The 24,216-nt window shown below is 39.6% G+C and overlaps 1 protein-coding gene across 3 annotated transcripts in view; it reads left to right on the forward strand.

Moving 5' to 3' along the window:
* The window catches only part of LOC131039129 (uncharacterized), a 217,834-nt gene that overhangs the window by 52,913 nt on the left and 140,705 nt on the right, over nt 1–24,216 (forward strand). The gene's annotated exons all lie outside the window — the stretch shown is intronic.

Genomic DNA, 24,216 nt, shown 5'->3' on the forward strand with positions numbered 1-24,216 from the left:
CATCAATAGGAGATTCAAATTGGCCTAGGCGCTCCTGTCCCTCAGTCAGGGACCAGAGCAATTTTTGCCTTAGGTCAATTTCTTGCAAGTTTGAATAAATTTCAAGCCAAAGATGAATGAAAGGATACATAACGAGACCATTGAAGATAAATTTGGCAGTTGGCAAAGTGTAGTTGAGCTTGAAAATGCAAATTCGCTCCTGTCCCTCAGCCAGGGACCAGGGCGAAATAATGATTATCTTGCCTTCCATTCAAGTTCAAACCACTCCAAGTCAGGATACAAGGAGGCAAGGACATTTTGAAGCGTCTTGACGAAGGACGAAGTTATGAAGATCGCCAAAATGAAGGATTTGCACTAAAATGTCTAAATTCGCTCCTGTCCCTCAGGCAGGGACCAGAGCGAAATTTTCAAATGAAGCCAAATTTAAGTTGCCATTCACATTTTAAATGTTTGAAAGGGAGTAAAAGGCATCGTTTTGCACTTTGAAGACAATTACAAGTTAATATGATGAAGATTTTGCACTAAAAGCCCAAGTTCGCTCCTGTCCCTCAGTCAGGGACCAGGGCGAAATTCAGTGTAGCTCCCGTCCCTCTCCCAGGGACCAGAGCGAAATCTTCATGAAGGCTTAAGTTTTGAAGGTTTATCAAGTTTCAAGTGGCCAAAAGAGATCAAAGGACCTCATTCTTCATAGTGAAAGCGATTGCAAGTTGATACAAACAAGGTTGAGCCCAGGATGCTCAAGTTCGCTCCTGTCCCTCAGTCAGGGACCAGGGCGATAATCATCATACTGGCTAATTCCTTCAAAAATCACTCCAAGTCAAGGACGTACAAGGTTGCACAAGGTCTAAGGCATCTTGAGAAGATGATATGAGAGGAAACCAAACGTCAAATGGTGATCAATTTGAACAAGGAGACAAATTCGCTCCTGTCCCTCAGTCAAGGACCAGGGCAATTTTCATTGAATCACTCATTTTTCCTTCAAAATCATGACAAAGCCAGGTTACACAAGGTCGAAGATATCGTTTGGAAGACAATGAACAAGAAGCGAAGGTTGAAAGATAGCAAAAGTTGGCTAGAGCATAAAGTTCGCTCCTGTCCCTCACCAAGGGACCAGGGCGATAATGGTCATAAAAGGAACTCATCCACAAAACCAAGTTAATCAAGTTTGAAATTCTTAGCAAAAATGCCAGTTTCAACATGAAGATGGAGGTTTCGAACGTCAAAGGCACAAGAATCAAGGTCAAAAGGATAATTCGCTCCTGTCCCTCTCCCAGGGACCAGAGCAATGGGGTTTGTATCTTTCCCTTCTCCTAATTTTTGGCGCTAAAACAATTTTTTTAAATTTTATTAAATGCTAGAAAAAAATCGATAAATCAAATTGATAGCATTTAAAAATTGCGCTTGGATATTTAATTAATTAATTTTGCCTATTTTAAAAATCGAATTAATTAATTGCAAAGGCATTAAATGAATTAATTATTATTTTAAATAAAAATCAAATTGGAGCGCTTGGATTTAAATATTTTATAAAAGTCGGCCCTTGTTATTTATTTAAAAATCGTTTTAATTTCTTTATTTTGGCAAAGTCGGCCTAAGATAATACATGAGGTAAGCGCCTATAAAGGGAAGGTGATAATTTCATTTTCAAATCATCATTTCACTTTCATTCATATGCGATTTGGAGAAGACAAAGAGGTATGCGAATTTCATAAAGGAGAAGTGCGAATTTCATTACAGGAAGGTGCGAACATCATCTTCAAAGGGGAGTGTGAGCTTAGTTTCAAGTGAGGCGAACTTGCCAAGACTACGTCAAAGACCCCCAAAGGTGGCGAAGTTGCTAGCTTGAGAGAGATCACGTTGAAGCCACCAAATTTCGAGTTTTGCCTAGGCGATTTTCTTCTTTTTTGCATTTTAGAGTTAAACTCTCAAGTGAGGTATGGCGAAGATCCCTTGTTTTGAATTTTGAATTTTGATCGTCATAGCTTCAAATTTTGAATTTTGAAATTTTGAATTTCAGTAGCTCAATCGTTTTTAGGAAATGATAACTCAAGGACTTATCATGAAGTTTCCTAATCTTTAATCTAATCTATGTTATGCATTGCAATATCTAGTTACTTATTATGAAATGTTGTGTAGGTATGGCGACCCCGAAGGCGGGAGTATCCACCAGTCGTCCAGCTCTCATGAAGGAAGATCAAAAGACCGAAGAAGTGGAGACCAAGATCGTGTCTAAATGGAGCAACATTGGAGATACCAACTTGGGCAACTTCAGCACGAAGAAGTTTCGAGAGGTCCCCTGCATTGGTAAGCCATCACCTGTCGCCCGGAGAATAATTGAAAGTGGCATCATTAAGGCGGCTGGCTTCCCTCCAGCAGTACAATGCCATGAGTTGATGATCAAGTGTGCTCGTCATTATGATCCTCAATCCAGAACAATCGTGTCCAAGGAAGGAAACACTTTAGCTTATCTTTCAGAAGAGGCTATAAGTGAGGCTTTCCATCTTCCAGAGCACAGAGATATGGTCTACAAGAGCATAGAAGGAGCCAGGTCAATGTACGAAGATGATCCAGATGCTTGCCTAAGCATCATTAACAAGAACTGGTTACTCAAGAGTCGTCCTCGCCTGAGCAAGATACCGAACACACCACATAGGATCGATTTCCAGGAGGAGTACAGAGATTTGATTACAATGCTCAACCGAGTCACAGGAGCTCCTCAAGCCTTCTACTTTGAGAGGTGGATGTTCTACTTTATCCAGGTGATAGTTCAGGGAAAAGGAACAATTCATTGGGCCAGAATGATTAGCCATTGCTTGGACGTACAGTTGAGGAGACTCAAGGCTACCAAGTCCTTCCACATGAGTTCATACGTCATATATGCCTTAATTAGGAGCTTTGAGTACGCAGGACTACCTCGCAGAGGAGTGATTGGAAGAGGACCCGGCGAGGTCAGAGTTTGTGATTCCTATGTCCACTTGCATCATCCGCCGGGAAGCAACTACAAGTTAGTTAATGATACCTTCACGATGAACATCACGAGGACGTTGCAAGGTGGGATTCACAACAGATTATCACAGGATGCACAGGAACTAGTAAAGAGGTACGGTGCTTGGTTTATCCAATTTCCGAAGTTTACTTATATCAGAGTTCATGGATGTCCTTCACCTCCATACATGTTGCCGAGATATCCGACAGACAGAATAGTGTTACTTGAGGTAACAAGACAGTTGGCAGCTTATGCGAAGGCATTCAGACACAGACATGGAAATGGAGTTCCTGTACCTATCATCTTAGGCAATTCAGTTGAGGTATGTCCTAATGCTTTAGCCATGGATGACGCAGAGAAGGAGTTAGCTTTGTATTCTTTTTCATCCTTTGCCTTGAGAGAAAGCTTTGATCCACATGGATATATAGAGGAGACAGTCGGTAGGAAGTTTAAGCATGAATTTCAGATAGAAGATTTTATGATGAATCTCTTAGACGATCTTGAAGTGAAAAGAAAGATGCATTCTAGATTGCCTTTGGATTTCATCAGGAAATGCAAGATTTACAGAGTGGCCGACCAAGCTCAGGACAGTGGCAGACATCTCCAGTCATCCTATGATCGAGAAAGCAAATCAGTAAAGTTAGATTGGAATGAGCCCGAGGTCGTGGATCTAGATGCTTTGATGGCTCCAGTCTTGTCTTGTACTCGCAGATGGGTTGATGTGCAGCATCAGAAGTTGAGAGAGCAAGGCATAGCTATGACTTTCACTTTGGAAGAGAAACCAGCCGAAGGTGGAGCTAGTGTAAGCGAAGGTAATCCTAATCCCAGAAATACAAATGAAGGCAACCTTCGAAGTGCAAGTGAAGGCGATCTCCATCCAAGAGGCTCGAAGAGGAAAGAGAGACCTGAAAAGAGAGAATCTTCCAAGAAGAAGCAAGGGGCCAACCGAGATCGTTCATCTGGCACATCTTCTCGACCTGAGAAGAGGACACTTGAAGTGGAAGATTCTATGGAGTCAATGGTACAGAATGATAAAGAAGGACAGGCAACAGGTGGATCTCTTCAAGACAATGAGTTGCATGAAGATGGGGAAGATAATGAAGTAACATCTCCTCCCAGAGAAGAAGAATTGCCCAAGGAAATACAGGTTAAAGAGACAAGATCTGCCATCCCAGATTGGTTGAAGGAAAGATTAACTAAGGTGATCGTGATTGAAGACGAAGACAATGTAATTGACTTGGAGAGCCTTGTCGGACATTCCCAGGAAGTGACAGAAAAGAGGAAGGCTACCAAGATGTCCAAGATGATTAGAGATGAGACTGGATCCAGAAAGTTGCAGATAGCTACACCGGCAGTGGACAAGTATGAAGGTGAGATCTTAGCAGAGGAGTATGATATAGAGACATTTGAGCTAGGTCCATCCACAGCCGAGCAGACACTAGATGATGCCACTGATTCATTTGAGGCCTTGAAAGACAAGCTTAGGGAAGAAATGGAGAAGAATAGGAAGCTTGAGAGAGAGGTTGGTGCATGGAGAACATATTTCAGCCATCTCAATCAACCTTTAGGACGTCAGGATCCAGCAAGATCACCCATACAGGCACTTCCCCTTCAATCAATTGGTGAGGCAGAGAGATTCAGGAGTATGGTCCAGCGTATGAGTACTTGGATGGACAAATCTCATACAGTTGCCGTAGAATTTACAACAAGGATGATGAAGACTATTCATAGGCCTATCCAGGTTCTTGAGATTATCCACAATTTGATGATAACAGTAGTTGCTTTTGCTCATACCAAAGAGGTTATCATTCCTGTCTTGAAGGTAATCAGACAAACATCGAGGAAGGTCTTAGCGCAGGAAAAGATTATGGATGGAGGACCTCACAGTTTACTTCAGTGGTCAACCTTACTCCAGATGAAGGAAGTTCTCTTTGAGGACATCAGTACTAGATGTAGCCATGTTGAGGAGGTGATCAACCCGATCCAGGACAAAGTATTTGAGGTACTACGTATCATTCTTGGCAGGAGGATCGAAGTTGAGACAGATGTGGATTTGCAGGAATTGGAGGATAGAATCAAGGTCATCTTTTGCAAGGACGCTAATATCACAGATGAGCAACAGGACCAGATGTTTGCTACCATGCTCCTGATTGAAAAGACTAAAGAACTTGAACTTACATGGGACGCAGCTCTTCTAGATGCATTTGATCAGGTCATCCACTTGGAAGAAAGAATGAAGAATCTTCCCGAGATTCCAATTGCTGAGATCGAAGGAATCGTGTCAAGATTCATTGCATATGCTAAAAAAGAGAATTGGAAAGGGAATAAGATTCTAGATGAGAGGTTGTTATAGATGACATGGCACCTTAGTTGTCATTGGTTTATGTCTCCTAGATTTTCGTGCCAAATTTAATAATTGGCTATGCATTTAATGTTGTGCAATAAAAGGGGAACTTTTGTAACAAACCCTAATTAGGGTTTAGGTGTCATGATCTTGACCGTTGATCTACTTTTGATCTGGACCATTCATTGTAATTGAGGATGCTATTTATACCCTCATTTCATTTCATTTTCATAAGAAGAATTAGATGTAAGAAGAAGATTAGATTATTGATGAGAGATTAGAGTTTAGAAGCAATTTACTTTCGTAGCAAGATTGAGCTTTGAAGAAAGAATTCAAACAATTGTTGTACATGATGACTTTGAAATCAATGAAATATTGAAGTTATGGTGTTTTGTTGCAATTTTCTTGGTTATCTTCATGGTTGTTCAATTTTCTTGAATCATTCTCAATCAAAGTAGTGTGTTAATTCGAAGGACAAAGTGTTGGACTTGATCTTTGGTAGGATTCGCTTTCCAAACCACTAGCTTCTTGCTGATTGTAGGAACGCCTTGCGTGGTCGACTGGAGAATACTCGAATCACTTAACCTTCAATCGTTATTGTATCTTGGATATGTACCTTCGTGGTAGTGTCTTTAATCTTTGATGTGTTGAAGAACCATTTGTTACCTTAGAAGATCGCATCAATTTCAATTGAGTTGTTACTTTATGGCAAAATTGAAGTTGGTAGAATCTTGCCAAGTCTTGTCCACATGAAGTCATTCTTAGGGTTAGACTAGATTAGACCTCTTGCAAAACCCTATCCTTTTGTTATTTTTTTGTAAAAGCTTCTTTAGTTTAGTAAAATCTTCGGCAACGTAAGGCCCCTTGAGGACACAGCAAATCACAACGACCACTGGTGCTTATCCACACGTAGAGACCCTACCAAAAAGAACATTGGAGTCATCCTAACTGATCCTTCTTGCGAAATCTTCAGCAGTTAGCGACTTTATTCAAGAGAGGATAAGATGCCTTTGGGTATTTTATTCTGTGTATGATTGTGTATGAAATACACGTCAACAGTAGTATAAAGTTACCTTCTACATACAAGAGGGCTTCCTACATGAAATAGTATGATGGCTATGAAGTGACCTTTTCCTTTCAAAAAAAATAATTTAAATTTAAAATTTAATACTTTTTAATTTTTTGACATAGCCATCCTAATATATTTAGCATAACTTCTAGCCATTGCCTTAGAAGGCTCTTTTGATCATCATTCTTCCTTTAGGGATTTTGTGTCCGTCTTTCTAGCAATTTGGCTTTGAATAGTGGAAAGAATGTTATCGGATCCATAGCTTCTTATTTTCATGGACCTGCATCATCAAACCCTCACAAGCTGGCAGGAAGGTGGCTTTGCTACCACTGAAATATACTCTCTTATAGATTTGCCAATATTGACAAAAAATGAAACTGAAATAGTATTCTCTAAACAGAAAAGAAACCCTTACAACTCTGATTCAAGCAATATAACAATTCAACAATTTTACAATAACATTGCAGATGTACCCAAGTAAAAGAGTTCACTAGACCACATATCCTTAAAGCATAACAATATAATATCAAGAAAATGTTATCTATGCTATGCCTAGGAATTCTTAACAGTAGTGGTGATTCTGGGAGTAAACACAAATCATGTCTATAGACAATAATCTGATACACAATAATAACCTGAATAAATCTAATCATGCAACTTCAGATTTTAGTGGATGTGCAAATTCATACTATATAGTCACTTTCTACCAATGGCTTCAAAAGACTAGTCTTCGCATTGATTTGTCCTTACTGCCTCTTTCTCCTGTAACACACCCAACTATAGGTTGCTGCTGTGACCTCCATTCCATGCTTAATCGCCTCAATCAATCTGCTTTGTTGTGTCAAAGACAACAACAAAGGAGAGCTGACAACATCACACAGGTAATAGCATCGACCCTTGCATCTAGTATCCGCTACTGATTGTTGCATGATGAGATAATCACTTCTTACTGAGTCTGCCCTATTCAATACTTATCTCAATTCCAAAATCTGCTAACAACAATGAATAATGGTATTGACACTGAATAGTAGTACTGGCAAGAGTAAGGTTATACTGTAGAAAGCTAATGGTAGGGATTTCATCTTGTGCTAGATGAGATACCCAGGTTTGCATTTGAGCACTCTGTGCATTCGTTTAATGCATGGATAATCAAACTCTTTGATGCCAAACTCCTCACTGGATCCTTTACAAATACATATCTTGCCTTGGTCGGCCATAAGGAAGGAAATCGCCTCTCAAATGGCTGGATCAGATTGGCCCCAAACTAATAATTTTTTTTTCTTAATTTATTTAAAGATATTACTAAAGTTGGCCTCAACTTATTAATTAATAATTTCATTTATTAATAATTGTTGGTGTTGGAAATAAGCCACACCCGGACCGACGATGGACTGGTCCAAGAGGGGCAGGTAGCTCAGTGGTAGAGCACTCCAGCAGCGTATGGAAGGTCCTAGGTGTTGGTTGAAAATTTTGTACACTCGTGAAAACAAACAAAATTGTGGCTTCAACCACAGTGTGTGAGTATGAAACTCTCCTAATTAAGGGAAGGCTCCCCCTATCTATCTAAAACTGAAATAAAAATAGGATGGGACAGCAGTCTTCCTTCTTTCTTCAAGGAAGCCTATATCCTTTTCAATCCTTAGAAAAGTGATAGCAAAAAAATGTATAATAATGGTAACAACTTCAAATGAAAACGAGAGAAAGGAAATGAAGTTTCCTGAAAGCTCAAAGACTCCCGTCACTTCCTTCGGGATGGGACATCAATATCAAGCTCAAAGACTTGACTATTGGAAGTCCTATTTACCTTTTGCTATACTAAATTTTACAACGAATAAAAGACAACAACTCAAAGACTGGAATAATCTATTCTTTCAACACAAAGACAAGAACTAATGCAAGCTCAAAGACTTGATGCTATTTCTTATCAAACAATAATTTTTCCTCAAGAATAGATGCAAGCTCAAAGACTTGCTGCTCCTAGAGATTTTCCTATTTTAATTAATCTTCTCTACTTGCAGCTCAAAGACTTCAAATCAGATTAGACTAAGCTCCTTTAGAAACACTTTGCATGGAAGAAATAAAAAGATTCAAACTCAAACATGTAGCTCAAAGACTCAAAACTTGAGTAATCCTTCTTTATTATTCTTCAAAACTTTCAATTCACATACATAAGCTCAAAGACTTCTTGCTGTAAATTTGGCAGAGTTTTTGCTTGCTTTCCAAAAAGATATATATTACAATAAACCCCTCCAGTATTTATAGAAGAGGAGCCTTGAGAAAAAGGTGGGAGGATCCTAACTAACTTGAGAGATTCTCTCAAACCACCAAGACTTATTCAATAACTAACTAAGACTTATTCCAACTTGTTGACGTGTTTTTTGTACACAATCATACACAGAATAAAATACCGACAGGCATCTTATCCTCTCTTGAGAAAATAGTCTCTAACTGCTGAAGATCTGCAAAAAGGATCAGTTAGGTGGACTCCAAGGTTCTTTTAGTGGGGTCTCCACGTGTGGACAAGCTTTTAGTGGTATGATGTGATTTGCTGTTTCCTTCAAGGCTTCTTACGGATTCAATAGTTCGAAGATTTCACTAATCTAAAAAGAACTTTCAAAAAAAGGAAAAAGATAGGGCTTAAGAGGTCTAATCTAGCCTAACCCTATGAACGACTTAGCATGGATGAGATTTGGCAAGACTCAACCAATTTCAATTTTGCCATAAGACAACAACTCAACTGAAATTAGTGCGATCTTCTAAGGTAATAATGATGTTCAATGCATCAAAGACCAAGGACACTACTACGAAGGTACATATCCTAGATACGAAAATGCTTGAAGGTTAAGGACTCAAGGTGTTTTCCAGTCGACCACACAAGGCGTTCCTACAATCAGCAAGAAGCTAGTGGTTTGGATTGCGAATCCTACCAAATATCAAATCTCACACTTAGTCTTTCTAATTAACAACTACTTTGATTGAGCGTGATTCAAGTACATCCAACAACCATGAAGATAACTCAAGAAACTTGCAACAAAACACCATAACTTCAATATTTTATTGATTTCCAAGTCATCATATACAACAATTGCTTGAACTTCTCTCTTCAAGACTCAATCTTGCTACAAAATAAAAATTGCTTACAATTCTAATCTCTCTCTTTCACTCTTAACTCTATTCTCTATTAACTGACTATTACAAATGAAATGAAAATGGGGGTATAAATAGCATCCCCAATTACAATGAAAGGTCCAGATTGAAAGTAAATCAACGGACAAGATCATGACACCTAAACCCTAATTAGGGTTTGTTACAAATGACCTCCTTTTTACTGAACAATATTAAATACATAGCCAAATATTAAATTTGGCACAAAAATCTAGGAGGTATCAACCAATGAGAAATAAGATGTCATGTCATCTGTAACAACCTTTCATCTAGAATCTTATTCCCTTTCCAATTTTCTTTCTTAGCATATGCAATGAATTTTGTCACAATTCCTTCGATTTCTGTGATTGGAATCTCGGGAAGACTCTTGATACTCTCTTCTAAGTGGATAACCTGATCAAATGCATCTAGAAGAGCTGTGTCCCAAGTAGGTTCAAGTTCCTTTGTTCTATCAATCAGGAGCATGGTGGCATACATTTGATCATACTGCTCATCTGTAACATCTGCGTCCTTGCGAAAGATGATAGTGATTCTATCCTCAAACTCTTGTAAATCCACATCTGTCTCGACCTCGATCCTCCTGCCAAGAATGGTACGAAGTACCTCAAATACTCTGTCCTGGATCGGATTGATCACCTCCTCAACTTGACCACATCTAACACTGATGTCCTCAAAGAGAACACTCTTTATATGGAGTAAGGTTGACCACTGAAACAAACTGTGAGAATCACCTTCTAAGATCCTCTCTTGTGCTAAAATTCTTCTAGATGTATGTCTTATAACTTTCAAGACAGGGATGACAACGTCCTTGGTATGGGCAAATGCAGCTACTGTTGCCATCAATCTGTGGATTATCTCAAGAACTTGGATAGCCTGATGGGTGATCTTCGACATCCTTGTAATAAACTCAATGGCCACCGTGTGAGATCTATCCATCCAATTACATGTACGCTGAACCATATTCCTGAATCTTTCTGCTTCATTGATTGATTGAAGGGGCAATGCCTGCAATGGTGATCTAACTGGTCTCTTGAACTTGAATTTCTTTGTGTACTACTTCTTCTTGTCTGGGAGGAGATGTTACTTCATTATCATTATCTAAATCATAGTCTTGGAGAGATCCATCGGATGAAACATGCTGTGCCTGTTCTTCCTCCTGTCTGTCATTCTGTACCATCGATTCCATGGATTCTTCCACTCGAACTGTTCTATCTTCTGGCCTGGAAGAAGTACCTGGTGTTTGGTCTTTGTTAGCACCTTGCTTTTTCTTGGAAGGCTCTTTCTTTTCTGATCTTTCCTTTCTCTTTGAACCTCTCGGATGGAGATTGCCCTCACTGGCACATCGAAGGTTACCTTCACCTGAATTCCTAGGATTAGGATTGCCTTCACTAACACTGGCTCCACCTTCGGCTGGCTTTTCTTCCAAAGTAAAAGACATGGCTATGCCTTGTTCTCTCAACTTCTGATGTTGAATGTCTACCCATCTGCGAGTACAAGACAAGACTGGTGCCATCAAATCATCTAAATCCACGGCTTCGGGCTCATTCCAATTCAAACTTATTGCTTTGCTCTCTCTATCATATGAAGATTGGATGTGCCTGCCGTTGTCCTGAGCTTGGTCGGCTACTCTGTAAATCTTACATTTCCTGATGAAATCCAAAGGCAATCTAGAATGTATCTTGCGTTTTACTTCAAGATCATCTAGGAGATTCATCATAAAATCTTCAATTTGGTACTCATGTCTAAATCTTCTACCGACTGTCTCCTCTAAATGTCCATGAGGATCAAAACTATTCCTCCAAGCAAAAGATGAAAAAGGATACAAGGCTAACTCCCCCTCTGCGTCATCCATGGCTGAGACATTGGGACATACCTCAACTGAATTACCCAAAATAATAGGTACCTGAACTCCATTCTGATGTCTGTGTCTGAATGCCTTCACATATGCTGCCAACTGCCTTGTTACTTCAAGTAACACAATTCTATCTGTCGGGTACCTCGGCAACATGTATGGAGGTAAAGGACATCCATACACTCTAATGTAAGTGAACTTGGGAAACTGAATGAACCAAGCACCGTACCTCTTGATTAACTCCTGGGCATCCTGAGATAATCTGTTGTGAATCCCTCCTTGCAACGTCCTGGTGATGTTCATCGTGAAAGTATCATTGATTAACTTGTAGTTCTTCCCTGGTGGATGATGCAAGTAGGTATAGGATTCACAAACTCTGACCTCGCCAGGTCCTCTTCCAATCACTCCTCTGTGAGGTAGTCCTGCGTACTCGACGCTCCTTATTAAGGCATAGATGACGTATGAACTCATGTGGAAGGACTTAGTAGCCCTGAGTCTTCTCAATTGTACGTCTAAGCAATGGCTAATTATCCTAGCCCAATGTATTGTACCCTTTCCTTGAACAATCACCTGGATGAAATAAAACATCCATTTCTCAAAATAGAAGGCATGAGGTGCTCCTGTAACTCTGTTGAGCATGGTAATCAAATCTCTGTACTCCTCTTGGAAATCGATCCGGTGTGGTGTGTTCGGTACTTTGCTCAGACGGGGACGACTCTTGAGTAGCCAGTTCTTGTTAATTATGCTTAGGCAAGCATCTGGATCATCATCGTACACTGATCTGGCTCCTTCAATGCTCTTGTATATCATGTCCCTGTGCTCTGGAAGATGGAAGGCTTCACTTATGGCCTCCTCTGAAAGGTACGCCAAAGTGTTTCCCTCATTGGACACAATTGTCCTGGACTGTGGATTGTAATGACGGGCACACTCGATCATCAACTCGTGACACTGAATGGCTGGAGGAAAACCGGCCGCCTTAACGATGCCACTCTCTATTATTCTCCGGGCGACAGGTGATGGCTTGCCGATGTAAGGGACCTCTCGGAACTTCTTCGTGCTAAAGTTTCCCAAGTTTGTATCTCCAATGTTGCTCCACTTGGACACGATCTTGGTCTCCACCTCTTCAGTCTTCTGATCTTCTTTCATGAGAGCCGAGCGACTGGTGGATGCTCCCGCCTTTGGGGTCGCCATACCTACACAACATTTCATTATAAGAAATAGATTTTTGAAATAAATAACGTAGATAAGAGAGATAGATTTTAGGAAACCTCATGATAAGTCCCTAGAGTTATCATTTCCTAAAATACAACGATTGAGCTAAGAGATTTAAAATTCAAAATTTGAAATATGACGATGAATGAATAAAACAATAATAATTAAATCGCCATACCTCGATAGAGAGCTAACTCTAGAATGCAAAAACAAAATTTGCCTAGGCAAAATTGAGATATAAAGATAGTCTTCAATATGATCCCCTCAAATTTGATTTCGCCACCTCTGGAGAGAATGTGATCTTCAATTTCGCACAAATAAATCACCAAGTCCTTAGCAAATTCGCCTTAGGCGTGGTCTTGGATGGATCTTCAAATTCGCTCTACCTTTGATCTTCAATGCAATTCGCACCTCTTCCAACACACTTCGCACGCCTCACACCACCTTGGGAATGTCTACGCCACCTTTGGTTTGAAGTCGCACCACCTTTGGAATGTCTAAGCGCGCCACCCTTGGTCTTCAATGCAATTCGCACCACCTTTGGAGTGTCTTTGCCACCTTGGATAAATGAAACTCGCACTATATTCGCCTCTTGTCAATTCGCATAAAGGAAGGTAAAAATAATGATGTAGAAAATGATAATTCTACCCCCTTATATAGCGCTTGCATCCTTTACCCCTTAGGCCGACTTAATAAAAACAAAACCATTTTTTTAAATGATTTGCAATGAGATAACAAGGCCGACCTCCATATGTGAGCGCTCAAATCGATTTTTTTTATTAATTAATTAATTAATTACTAATGCCTTGCGTTTTTTAATTGCAAATTTCGATTTTTAAATAAGGCAAAAATAATTAATAAATGTTAACGCCACATTAAATGCCAATAAAAATGGATTTTTTAAATTTTAAATTGATTTAGCATTTAAAGTAAATTCGAATTGTTTAATTTGGCGCCAAAAAATATGTAAATAGAGGGACGTACCTCATCGCTCTGGTCCCTTGATGAGGGACAGGAGCGATTCACCATCTTTGGCATGATTCTTGCGTTTTCGACGTTTAATTCCTTCATTTCCACTCCCAAATCGATCATCTGGTGGTCTTTCGAACTTGAATTTCTTCCTTGTGCGAGCAAGTGCATCCTATGACCATTATCGCCCTGGTCCCTTGGAGAGGGACAGGAGCGATCTCCATGTTTTTATGTTCATCTTGTATCTTTGACCTTCGAAAAATCATTGCTTGTGTCCTTTGCGCTCATTCCCATTCGCTTCATTATGTGTTTGGACGTATTTAAAGGGACCATCGCCCTTGTCCCTTGGAGAGGGACAGGAGCGATCCATGTTTTCTCCTTGACCTTGGCAACTTTACACTTCGATCTCCTTTGCAATGTCCTCCAAATGTCGTCCTTCGCATTTCCTATCCTCATGTCGCCTTGATCTTTGAAGGAATGTGAGTGTTTTTAATGATATCGCCCTAGTCCTTGTCCAAAGGACAGAAGCGATGGGAGACTTTTACCTCGATTAGCAATGTTTGGACGTTAAAAACTCTTGCAAATTGTCTTCAAACGATGCCTTGGACCATATGCTATCTTAAGACGTCTTGACTTAGCTTGATCTTGAAGCAAAACAAGGAATCCAAAGCAAATCGCTCTGGTCCCTTGGAGAGGGACAGGAGCGATCTAGTCTCCATGCTCAAAATGATGATCATTTCACGTTCAAAACTCTTGTTTATCATCTTTTTACCATACCATGGACCTTCCAAAACATTGCAATGTCTTGTCCTTACGTAAATTTTGCATGGATCAATCTAATATATCAATATCGCTCTAGTCCCTTGGAGAGGGACAGGAGCGAAGTTCATCATAACATGCTTGTTCTTGTTTGTACCAACTTGCAATTATCTTCATTGCGTGGAATGATGTCCTTTCGACCCTCTTGGTAACTTGAAACTTGTTTGGCTTTTGAAATTTACGCCATTATGTAGATATCGCTCTGGTCCCTTGGAGAGGGACAGGAGCGATCTAGGTCTTTAGAGTGCAAATCCTTCCATGTGATGACCTTTGCAACGTTTCGCTTGATGGAAATGCCTTGAAATGTCCTCGCCACCCTTCGTCCTGGCTTGGATCGGCCTTGAACCTTGGAGGGACGACCTTGAACTCTGGAGGGACGCATCATCACCATTGTATCGCCCTGGTCCCTTGGAGAGGGACAGGAGCGATCCTTCCTTTGTGGCCTTCATCTTACTTTGCCAGGTTCCAAGTTTATATTCAACGGAGTCGTCCTTCTTCACTCTATCCGCCCATGCCTTGACATTGTTTGTAATTTTGCAACAAAGGCAATTATATCAAAAATCGCTCTGGTCCCTGGGAGAGGGACAGGAGCGAACTAGGCATTTAGCACTGGTATGGACGTCCAAAAATCTTCAAATTATATTCAATGTGCTCATCTCATGTTCTCCTTAGTTTTTGAACGTAAACTTGCCTCGACCCTTGTCTGGATTTTGCAAAATGAAGGAAATCGCTCTGGTCCCTGGGAGAGGGACGAGAGCTACAAGGTACCTCGCCCTGGTCCCTTGGAGAGGGACAGGAGCGATTTAGTCAATATAGGTCATTTTCCTTCGTTTTTTGCATCTCAAATTATATTCATTTGGCAAAGTATCTTCCTTCGGACGTCCTCAAATCATTAAGTTTTCAAAATCTTGCAAGGACAAGGCGAAATTTGAATCGTAGCTCCGGTCCTTCACTGAGGGACAGGAGCGATTTTCCTCCTGGAGGCCTTTCCGCGCTCATGAAAATCTTCAATTTATATTCAAATGAAAGATCTTGTCGTTCTCTATCACTTCAAACGTAAAATTTGTCCGGACTCCACAAGGATGATGAGATATCTGAAAATGAGCTTCCGTCCTTCACTGAGGGACAGGAGCGATTTTGCTCCTACAGGCCAAAATAACAAGATTTTTCACATTTTAACACTTCACGAGGCGAAAACAAATCAATTCCAATGCCTAGGATCAAACTTCAAAAAAGTCAAAATTTGGTCAAAATATTCAGTCAGACAAAAATTCACATTGACGGTCATCATTTAAACAAGTTTAAGCTCTGCATGAACATTCCAATTGAAAATTAGACTATTTTGGCGAAATCATTGCATTCAAAATTTGCATTCTAGAAAAGAAAGCTCAAAAGCTCTCAAAAATGACTGGATTTTGGCTTGAAAAGGCAAGATTTAAAACCCTAAGGCTTAGCCCTAAATCCAGACAACTAACGGACTAACAAAACCCTAAAAACGAAAGCGAAAACAAGCGAAAAACAAGCAAAAAGAGGGGGTCCCCATTTGCGATGGGGCGATGTGTGAAATGGTCACAACACAACTATAGTCCTAATTGGACACAACTTGTAGTTGTCTTACATGTAATTACAAAAGTGCAAGTAATGTGTAACTTGCTTTTTACAAAAAATACTTTTACATGTAACTTGTCAAAACGAAATTACAAATGCATAACTAAAATTATTCCATGTGTCTAAAGACACGACTCTAACTGCATCATCCTTTGTCTGTAATGATCTTCATGTCGCTTCAGGATGCTAGAACTTGAAGTATTCTGGATTGGTAAAGACATCTTGAACCGGAACGGGAACTTGCATCCTTGTCTTCTTGCTTGGGGTAGTACTAGCTTTTCAAGAGGGAACAGACTGCCTTCCTCTTTTCATGTCATGACCATCTTTGTCTTGAAAGCATTCTATGTTCTCAACCATGAATTGTTGTTTGTATTTCTTCTTTGTATCATCTTTCATTCTTGAAATTTGCTTGCAAAATAAGGCCCATGCCTTAATCCATTGATTTGGTAGATCGTGTGTGCAAACCGGATTGACAAGGGAAGAGAGAAATTGATGCAAAAATGGGCTCAAAAGTGAATTTCGGGTTTTGGAAGTTGCATTACATGTGTGGGGAAAACCAGAGCATTAACTCGCAATTGCGGGGAACAAACATGCAACTTCATATGCGTAATTGGACCTTTAGGACTCATTTTCAAGTGTTTTTTGAGTGCATTTTGGACCAATTTCGGGTTCTGGATGGCTGACAGCAGGTAGACTTTAAATGGGGAAAATGAATGAAGGTGTGAAATGAGTGGATGAAATGGTATGTACGGATGATGGAATAGGGATCTTGATATGAGTGAAAATGAAAAGATTTTGGGAATATCGTCTTCAAGAAAATGGGAAGAACTTTCAACATGCAATCCGGTTCCAAAAACCCGATTTTGAAAGGATGGGTATTTCTCATCTTTACAACTTGGAATTTCAACAAAAGATGGTTAAATCTTTTATCCGTAAGGGAAGAACAATTATTTTCATCCAACTTGTAATCGGGATTTAAAATCCCGAATACAAGTAAAGAAGGAAAATGGGGAAGAACAATGCAATTCAAAAATTGCATATCAAGGGAAAATCTCTCTCACAAAAACCAATTTTTGGGGAAGAACCAACATATTTGAAAACAAGAAAAATGAAACAAGAAGAAAATAAGAAAACAAAAAGAACAAGACAAATGAAACAAGAAGGAAATAAATCTTACCTTGCTCCAAACTGAAAATGCCTTTTTCAAAAAGATGATCAATCTTTGAAAAAAGGAAGGATATCTCTTAAAAAGAAATTAACCATATTCCAAAACCCTAGCCACGTTTTTGAAAAAATGCCCAAAACTGAAAAACGTGGCAGCAAATGCATGAGAAATGGCATGGAAAATGGCCAAGACTCTTTCTAACCTCAACGCCTTAGCATACCAAGCCAAAATGATTCATAACATTGCTGATTCGTGGCATTCCAAATGGCAAAAAAACGTGGCTGCTGTTATAAAGCTAAAAACCAGCAATCTTAACCTCCATGTGGCATGAAAGGTGTTTGAAAATGCATAAAAATAGGGAGGAATCCAAAACGCCTTCTATCTCCCAAAAAATCTCCACAAAAATTTGCCTAAAATCCTCAAAAAAACGTTTTTCCTTGCAATTCGGGTTTTTTGGAACCAATAACAAGTTCAAAATGCATTGAAACAATGAAAATCGGGTTTTTTAGAAGATATAACAAGTTTAAAATTTCACTTTTTCAACATGTTGGGCAAAATTGGGACTTTTGGCCAAATAGCAAGTTTAAAATGTCAAAAATGCACTTTATGAGCAAAATCGGGTTTTTTAGAGAGGAATACAAGTTTTAATTACTTGTAAAAGAGAAATAAAATCCCTACAACAAGTTAGAAATACTTGCACATATGTAATGGGGATTTAAAATCCCTATTACATGTAAAAACCATTAAAGTAGGGGTTTTTAGACCAAACTGCAAGTTTACTTGTAATTGAGCCAAAAAATCCCTATTTTAACTAAAAAAGACCAAAAAAACAATAAAAATGATAAAAACAACAAAGGAGAAATTTAAAACAAATTACAAGTAACATCTTTTAAATAAAAGTGCACATGTAATAAGCCAAAAATTCCCCTACAAAGACCAAAACAATGAATATCATTAAAACTTGCAGTTTGAAGAAAATTCTCCACCTGCAGTCGGGATTTTAAAACCCGAAAATGAAGGAAAGACATAGCAAACGAACCCAGAATTCGACGAAATTTGAAACGTAGTTCGAGGATGGACTAAGGATTAAGCCAGTCCAAGGATTAGTCAAAATTATGCCTCGGGAAGCGTGCCATAGAATAAAATCTTCAACATGTAGTGACTGTTCTGAAACCCGAAATTGCACAGAAAGCTAGGAAAAGGAAGACCAAAACTCACCAAAACTTAGACAATGATGGCAAAGACACCCCCCAATGATTTGACACTATCAAATGTGAATTTTGTACCTCGTAAAACGTGCCTTGGAGATAAAAACGACACTTTTTAGGCAAAAATTTGTAGGGGTTGTCACTTTTTTGAAAATCCAAAAATGAGGACAACACTAGGTTCGAGTCCTAACTGGTCCATGTCTCAACATGGTATCAGAGCCAGGTCTAGGCTAGGAGCCCCAAGCACACGAGAGGTGTGGCTTAAGGGGGGTTGTTGGTGTTGAAAATAAGCCACACCCGGACCGACGATGGACTGGTCCAAGAGGGGCCAGTAGCTCAGTGGTAGAGCACTCTAGTAGTGTATGGAAGGTCCTAGGTTCGAGTCCTAACTGGTCCATGTCTCAACAATAATTATCTATTTGTTATTTATATTTATTTAATTAAAATGCTTGGCAATAAGCAGGTCCAAAATTAGGGACATCACAAACAATTCGTTGCAAGTTTGGCCGTATATGACCATAGGCCAAAAATTACATGATGTATTGTCTTAGCTGGCATTGCCTTGGGTGAGCAAAGCTGGGGCAATAAATTAGTAATTGGACAATGTGAATTGACACATGGTGGTTGTGCAGTTAAGAGGAACTTGGTGTGAGAAGCTAACCAGCCAATATTAGCAAGTCACACAAGATGGAGGCTTGGAAGAGCCACCACTTTCATCCCCCAACTGCTGCTCATCATTGTTACAAAAGGTGGCAGGGTCTTGATGGTATAAAACATAGTAGCATTTCATTTACATGTCATTGACACAGCTTGGGAATTGTGGAAATGGAATTCAATCAATTGGGTTTCATATGGGAGAAAGTTGGAAAAAATTTGTGAGGTGAAAAATGTACTTGTAAAAGTAGAGAGATAATTTCATGTCAAATTTAGTATACACTTTGTAGTGATAATATATTTTTTTTGTCTGTAATAGTGATTGATTTTATTGATCTATCGGATTTTAAGTTGGCTCAAAATAGATGGGGCTACAAACAAGGAGCCACCTCCCAAAAATTCTGATCCCAAAGTGGAGCAGAAACTACATTGCTGAATCCAATGCCCCCTTCTCTTGAGAGTGAAGAATCTCATTCTTCATTCTCTTTTCTCTCTTCCTTTTAACCTCTATCCATCCATCTTATCTTGCATTTTCCAATAATTTCAAATTGGAAACACCCGAACCATCCATCTCTCCTTCGTTCAACCTTTGCAAGGTTTGGAGCTCAGTAGCCTCCCCTGAGACACCCCCAATCTTTAAACCGACATTTGCCCTCGACTCATGGAATGTAACACTCCTTTCTTGACTAGCACAACATATTGCATCAACACCATCGTTTACCCCAACCCCAAAATCTCATGACATTCCTTGCTTTACCTCCACACCCATAGATGGATCTGTGATGTCCTTAATCTTCAACACCGTTTCATTGCCAACATTACCCCCACCACTCAAACCCTGAGGATTGTTGTGAATCTCCTTAGTCTTCTCTACGGTGCAATGTTGAGAAGTTACCTCTTTCCACCAAGTAGCCTTTTTCTCTACCTTGCGCTTGTCACAGATAGAAGCATTATGCCCAGTTTTAAAACATCTCCTGCAACGAAAGGGAACCCCTTCAAAGTCCACTGGCTGTATCCAACTCCCTTTCAAAGTTTTGATAGAAATCTCCAAAGGAAGTTCTTTAGACATGTCCATCTCCACCAAAATACGAGCAAAGGTCGTGTGTAGGAGGTTAAGAGAGCCTTCATCAGTCAACAGGAAGCTACCCAAAGAGTTACCAACAACCTCAAAACAGGAATCAAACCAAAACTACATGGGAAGATTAGGAAGCCTCACCCAAAGGGGAATCCGATCGAACGATTCAGACAAATGATTAAAGGCTGGATGCAATGCTTTTAGCATCAAGGGGCGACTATCCTCCCAACACCATTGATTGTGACACATGATCTTGTTCTTATCCCTCTCATTCTCAAAAACAACAACAAAAAAATCCCGAGCATGTGGATAAATTTGAACACACCCATCTAAAATAGGCTCCCAATGAAGAGAGATCCACTTATGTAGATCACAGAGACTTGGTCACAAACCTCTGGAATGCCCAATAAGCCCTAGCCCTAAGAAAACCCTTTCATTTTGTTCCACTTCCTTCTCCACCTCTTCTGACAGATTCACAATAATAGGCACATCACTCAAAGGTCTCGAGCCCAAAGAGGGGAGACCATCTGAATGAACAAGCCGATGAGATTGCTCCTTCAAATAGGGCTTAGATGGAACGACCCTCCCATACCTCATATTTCCATGTACAACCCTCTTTGGCCTGTCTATCCTAGCACCAGACCCATAAGGGGGGCGAAACTCCTATCTACGTTTCAGAAAACAGGAACCCCTGTCCCCACCCTTCCTACCGCGAGAAGACACAATAGCATCCACCCTGCCTAACCATAGTAGCCCAAGAAGCGCGCCCATCAAGTGGGAAAAAAATTGTAGAAGATCGCTCTCCAGGCGAAACCCTAGCAATGGGAGCTGTCTGTAATAGCCTTATCTTACAATAAAAAACGATACAATAAAAGGGTTTGTGATAATCCTAGTGAGAATTGAACCGGAGTTGATGTGTAGCACCGAGATCATTAGCCTAACACTACGTCTCACGATTCCCCTTCACACCAACTCGGCTACACACGCACCCTTACTACGTAGTGATAATCTTAGAAAAATGCTAATCTTAAAAAAATGCTTAGGATTAAAAACCTAATTTTCACCTTAGAGGGTTTATGTTGAAAAATGGCAAGACCTATCATTGATTATGGCATGCGATTTTAAAGGCAGTCCAAAAGTTTTTAAAATATCAAAGAAAAACCCTCATTATGGTTTAAAGTTTAATTTGTACAGAAAATCTATTACAAGAAAAAAATCAATAAAATCTACAATACCACTTGTACAAATAATTGTTCACTCTACCTATGGTTTGTATTTTTATGCCCTTAAGTATTACAAGACATAGTTATCTTTAAAGGAATATCAGAACCTCCTCCAAAGTTTTTCCTCAAAATTTGAGCCCAAATTTCAAAACTGCAGTCCCAAATGGGACAAACCATTTCTGCAGAAAGGTCCTTTTCATCCAAAATCATGCAACAAAACCATAATCAGGTCACCGTTTCCAGCCAAAAGTTAAAATGAATATCTCAAGATGGAAATCAACCTCTTGGAAATCACAGATTAAAAATGGAGGAATCAAAGCACCTCCAGGCCTGTTGCCAATCTTCCATTTGTTTAGTGCCTTATTTAGAGGATCTTTCTAACACAAATGGGAGAATTATCATTTCAACAAAATTTGAGGTTTTCTTCGCTAGGAGTGTAAGAGATTTTCAATGGGTATGCAAGTTAACTGTCTTTGGATACATTCTGTCAACACAAAACCACTTCCAACTATGATCTAAATTGAGGCTGATTATTTTTATGTGGGAGCAGGTTGGGAAAAAGTTGTGCTTTAAGACCACTAAGAAAGGCATTGGGTGGGAAGGGGTCAGAGTGATTGAGATCAAGAAGCCAAAGCTGTCCTTGAGACTTAAGATAGATGAAAATGATGAGTGTGATAATATCTCAAACACGGAGTTGGAGGAAAATGAATAAACTCTCAAGGCACTGATGAGGAGGTTGGTGATGATTGCAGTTAGGAGGAGTCCATTCTAATTTCTAAGGGTCCAATCCTACCATTCTTTTAGGAATGTGTTTGGAAGGCTTAATTTTGAGGATGCCTGGAGCCCTTCCTGTATGAGTGTTTCTAATTCTTCTGCACCCATTTGTGTTTCTGTATAATATTCCCCAGTATCAGCTTGAATGAGTTCTGGTTCTGTAGAAGCTTTACTCCCGGGAAATGCTAATTAGAATAAACCTTTCTTATCTTTCTCTTCTGTGGGAATGATGTGAGATGCACACAAGAAACACTGTGAGGGGTGGGAGATGGGGGAGGTTAATCAGTGTTTCAGATTTTTCAAGATTTAAACAAACTCAAAACTGTTAATATAGTTAACTGAAAATAAAAACATGACACAGAGCGAGAACACAAAATTTTTCTCGTGGAAAACCCTTTCAGGTAAAAAAAACTCAGAGTGGGAACCAACCTAGATTACAAAAAAATACAACTATGGAGAGCACCAACTCCCCACTCAGCACCAACTGAGATTAATCAGAATATCAACTCCAAAAATTGAGAGAGCTCCAACTCCCTTCACAATAGTTAAAAGGCTAGACAACCAACCATAACTCAGAAACATCTTTAGCAAAAACAGTTCATAGCTTGGACAATTGACAAACCCAAAATATAATGAACATCCAACGCTCTGCAAATACCAGTTTCACTTAGACACCAACACCAGAACTGCCTCTCACAGCACCGAATTCTTATACCTTTACAAATACAAATCATCCTTTCTCAAAACAAGGACTGCATGTCTACACTCAGATATGTCTTAAGAAACAGCATAGCTCACATACACAAGCACAGCTCAATATGCCCAGAGTGTACTCGAACTGTGTTCTCCATCCACACCCCAAGTAAAAATACCACAGCACAGGTCCGATCACAAATATGAATCACCATCCCAGAAATTTTTACATTACACTTCCGTCTAGGCACACCTTCAACATCTTCACACCCTGAAGCACACAAATATACACCCACAGCCAGTGACTTCAAAAATCAGAAAAATTAATTCACTGAAGAACTTTCCAGGCGTCGACCCTCCTTTTTTTACTTAAACAATAACCTTAGCAGCAAGAAGAATGTATTCAATAACCATTGAAAGCGATACACAAAAATTGAGGAAGCACGATATCTGCTTTTTCCATCAAACTAACTAGAGAAGAATTATACTTTTGATACCACCGCAAACCTGGAGCAACATCATTAACAGAAAAATCGCACAAGTCCACCACGAACTTTGTATATTCCAAAAATAATGTCTGTCACAATAAATGAACGAATCCACTCCCTTCGAACCAAGTAGGCCACCCTTTTTCAAAAATTTCCAACCTGCTACAACTCCCGTTAATATATTCCTCAATATGAAACGACTTCCATCATTTTGCCGAAAAGGAAAAAATCGGCTTCATCGAAAGACAGCCGATAAATAAGAAATATCGGGTTCCCAAAAAGATCGGCTCAACCATACTCACAAAATTGAATGCGATATTTTTAACTAAATCAAAAATGTGCTGAAGCCGCAAAAATTTCAACCACGTATATTACTGAAAACACTTCCCGAATATTTCCAGCGCACAAGGAGCACCGCCGGCGCATTAATAAAACTAACGCACTCAACGATTAAAAAAAATTCACAATTCAAATCACGGCCTGTGTGAATTAAATATGCACAAAGGCACGATCTGACTTCCTCAAAGAAATAATGCATATCTCAGAAATAACAGCTCCACGATGCAGAGAATGAAAAGAAACTCGAAGTCCACTCAGCATATACATCGCAAAAGTTGATCCTTGGCGACACCACTAAGTAATTAAAAGAAACGCCCAGAAATCATTTAGAATTTATCGAATTTAGGATATACGATGTGAAACAAAAATGTTTCCTTTGAAAAGCCAAGGCAGATATGGCAAGTTTGCTGACTTGGCATGAAAATTTCTGATTTAGCGGTTGACAAAGAGACAAGTAGACATCCATCCAGCTGAAGCATACACACAGATAGCACAAGTAGACATACAGGCACCTCAAGCTAGTAGGCAACTAGCTCAACCAGACAAGCAACCACCTCAAGCAGCTCAAGCTGA

The sequence above is a fragment of the Cryptomeria japonica genome, chromosome 10, assembly GCF_030272615.1.
Source record: "Cryptomeria japonica chromosome 10, Sugi_1.0, whole genome shotgun sequence".
Taxonomy (NCBI): Eukaryota; Viridiplantae; Streptophyta; class Pinopsida; order Cupressales; family Cupressaceae; genus Cryptomeria; species Cryptomeria japonica.